Source organism: Dermacentor andersoni, chromosome 9 (genome assembly GCF_023375885.2).
Source record: "Dermacentor andersoni chromosome 9, qqDerAnde1_hic_scaffold, whole genome shotgun sequence".
NCBI lineage: Eukaryota > Metazoa > Arthropoda > Arachnida > Ixodida > Ixodidae > Dermacentor > Dermacentor andersoni.
In genome coordinates, this window is record NC_092822.1 from 123,469,920 (window position 1) to 123,473,835 (window position 3,916).

General features: G+C 43.5%; 1 long non-coding RNA gene across 1 annotated transcript; it reads left to right on the forward strand.

Moving 5' to 3' along the window:
• Window positions 1–1,298: 1,298 nt before the first annotated feature.
• On the forward strand, window positions 1,299–2,189 carry LOC140213131 (uncharacterized). The gene is made up of 2 exons (XR_011890097.1): window positions 1,299–1,546; window positions 2,049–2,189. It is a non-coding gene; the product is annotated as an uncharacterized lncRNA (long non-coding RNA).
• Window positions 2,190–3,916: the final 1,727 nt, after the last annotated feature.

Genomic DNA, 3,916 nt, shown 5'->3' on the forward strand with positions numbered 1-3,916 from the left:
AATTGAAAACTTTTCGGGAATCAGGAAGTTACCTAGAGGTTATCGCAAAGTTCGATGTGGCAGGTTTCCATAGTTCTCCAGTTGCAAGCGACAGAGCCCTCGATGCATAAGATATTGCAACGTGGCCGCCTGAGGAACGTTGCGACTTCGGGAACAATTTTGTGTGCGGATGAGCTGTAATTCATCATCATCATCATCATCTTATTTCTTGTCCACTGTAGGACAAAGGCCTTTCCCTGCGGTCTCCAATTACCCCTCTCCTGCGCCAACCAATTCTAACCAGTACCCGCAAATTTCCTAATTTCGTCACACCCCCCAGTTTTCTCTCGTCCTCTACTGTGCTTCCCTTCTCTTGGTACCCATTATGTCACCCTAATGGTCCAACGGTTATCTACCTGCGCATTACATGACCTGCCCAGCACCATTTTTTTCTCTTAATGTCAATTAGAATATCGTCTATACCCGTTTGCCCTCCGATCCAAACTGCTCTCTTTCTGTCTCCTAAAGTTACGCCTTAATGTTATGTCTAGTCATGACGCCGCCTGAAATCAGTGAGATGGAAACTTGGCATAAGACAAATCAGGATGTATGCACTGAAAGATAAGCAGGGTAATATCATCAGCAATCTCTAAGGTATAATAAAAGCAGCGGAAGAATTGTATACTGACCTGCAGAGTACCCAGAGGACTCAGGAGTACTCAATTCGAAACAATAATGAACAGTATACTGAAACTCCTCCTATAACTAGAGATGACGCCAGAAGGGCCTCGCAAGACATGAAAAGCGCCAGAAGATGGAATAACAGTCGATTTAATGAAACATGGAGGAGACATGATGCTAGAAAAACTGGCGGCTCTATACCAAGTGTCTATCGACTGCGAGGGTTCAAGAAAACTGGAAGAATGCAGACATTATGCTAATTCACAAAAAGGAAGACGAAAAAAGCATTGGATTCAGTGGAAATACCAGCAGTCATAGAGGCGTTGCATAATCAAGGAGTACAGACCGCTTACATAAATACCCTGTAAAATATCTGCAGTGATTCCACAGGAGCCTTAATTCTACACAAGAAAAACAGGAAGATACTTATAAAGAAAGGGGTCAGACAAGGAGACAGAATCTCTCCAATGCTATTTTATTCACTGCGTGCTTGGAAGAAGCTATTAAAGTGGGAAGGTTTAGGAGTAAGGAGTGACGGCGAATACCTCAGCAACCTTCGGTTTACCGATGACATTGTTCTATTCGGCAACACTGCAGTGAAGGAGTACGTCTACCTAGGTCAATTGATCATAGGGAACCCTGTCCATGAGAAGGGAATTCACAGAAGAATAAAAATGGGTTGGATCGCATACGGCAGACATCGTGAGCTCCTGACTGGAAGCTTGCCCTTATTGAAAAAGAAGGCATAAATCAGTGCATTTTACCGGTGCTGACACGTGGTGCAGAGACTTTGAGACTGACAAAGAAGCTTGAGAACAAGTTAAGGACGGCGGAAAGAGCGATGGAACGAAGAGCTGGAATTAAGTCACTCCTTCACAACGCACAGGTTTGAGTTTTGATCAAAGCTTGGCGACCTAGCAAGGATGCAGCTTTTCGACAAGGCGGCTCGCTTTCGCCAGGACTCTGACGAAGACAAGTCTCGTTGTCAGTGGGCTATCCATTGCACCCCCCTCACTCCCCAATGACCTATACAGTCATTTTAAAGTGTACGCGGTACAAAAATATAGCCCTCCTTGTACCACTCGAGAACTTTTGCCCAGTGTTCACATTGTATGGCAACACAAATTCGGTTTGGCAAATTTCTTTATATAGACCATGTGCATGCTGGTTTTAAAAAGACGTCACAGGAACTATTTTTTGGAGCAAACGTGCAAAAGCTATGAGCATATTGTTCGCGCCTCCTTTCGATTGACTTTTTAGCCGTGTATGTGACCATTTCGTTCTTTTGCCTGTATAATAACAAATATGTGTAACATTTTTCCAACTGGTCTTTCTTCTACTTGTCCTTCTTTGCAATCATTTTGTTTCATTCATTCATTTATGTGTAGCAATGGTGCTCAACGATGATGTCGTCGGCCGCCCAGCGCTTCCCAAGGAGTCGGCGTGGCTCTGCCATGGAGCCCTTTCTTGAGAGAGCCGGTTCTTCTACTGTGTTAAAAATAAAATAAAAAATAGTAATACATTCGAAAGACTCGCGTGCGCGATGTAGCTGTGCGTTGTAGCTCGAAGGAAAGAAAGCTGATGCGAAGGAGGCTCCGGAGTACGGAGAAAAAACTATGGCCTCGTATTTCCTGCTTGAGCACATACTAGTAAAGCTGTCCTATAACGTTTTACAATCCACGCATTGTAAAAATAATAACGAGAAGTAAGCACCTGCTCGTTCCTTATCTCACAATGCTTCGTATGAAACGCCTCGTGGCCAGAAACATGGGGCCTACCTGAGCCTGCGGTCGTTCTTAGAAGTCAGTCTTTTAAATTTTTTCTCTGCCTCACTTTTGTTCACTCCGAGCCGCTGCACAGCACAGCTGCGTGGCCGATATACTGGCGTCATCCTTTTCGTTTTGTGTCTGGCCTACGGGTTATGGTTGAGAAAACGAAAGTACTTTATTTAAGTTGTTGAATAGATTTGCAGGGTACAAACACTTGTGTAATATTCAGAACATGAAGATTACATTGATGGGTAGAAAAGAAAAAAAAATACACGCACCGCTGGCCGTCTTTCGCTCACGCTGTGTTCGGCCCATTAGTCTTGTGTGCAACAATGCTTTGTACGGGTTGGCTGTTACGCACTGACATTTCTACGTTTATCTACGGTGTCTCAGTGTTTTCGATGGGCTTGCTTTGTGAGTTACATTTATCAAAACAGCCCAAGGTGCGCGCTAGGGATTGAGAGGCCACGTCGATGACATTTAGTTTTGTAATATTTGTCAATGAAAATTTTGCATTTTATAATTCGACTGAAAAAAATTGCCAATATTAATGATCAGCATACTGTGCAAACATCTTTTGATCACTTAGGGCCAGACTGAAATGCAGTCACTGACCCTCTCACATGCGTCTAAGTGAGTATTTCAGCTAGCGGAAAAGGGCGGAGAGGTTGGGTGTACTATTGCATCTGTAAGGGATCATGAATAAAAACCTGCCATAAAGATGCTTCCCCTGTGCTGCAGAAGAACCTTTTCATATGGAGTAGGCCTCGGTAGATGTTAAGCATCCGAAAAAAATTTAACGCCTTTCCTGGACAAAATGAAAATATGCCGCAATGCAGCTAGTAAAGGAAGCATTCATTAACAAACTTGAGAAAACGAGCGAAGAAACATAGCAAGCAGCACTTCTACAGCACATTTATTAAGAGTATAATGAAGATAAAAGAAAGTGACTAACTTATTCATGTAATAGTCTCACAAATTGCCAACGAAATTTTGCGACAACATTCGATTAGCTACATTACTACCAAAATTTTTAAAAAGGAAATTTAGCTATCTAAAGCAGTTTTACTGCAATTGCCGAATCGCAGCCACTTACTGACACAGGCGTGTCGTGTTAGCAACCATTGCAAGACGACACCGTTATAAAATCTTCGCCCGCGAACGCGCACACCATTGCTTTGCCTACAAAGGAACCCAACTGTGTCGAAGAACAGTATATTTTGTCAGTGATTTGTGAAGCCAGTGCCACAAACCACTGGTGGCACGAGTAACTCCAAATGCGTCCACTGCCGAAAACGTAGAACTATTCCAATCTGTCTTTATTCCAAACAAGCCATTAACCCTCCAATAAGATCAATATGGCTCGCGACCAGCCAATATTGGCTGGGCCGGAGTCATTTGGATCTATTGCGGAGGGCTAATGGTGGATGTGCAATAAACAAAGATTGTAATGAGTCTGCGGTTTCCCGGCCCTAGCCTCGCGGTTC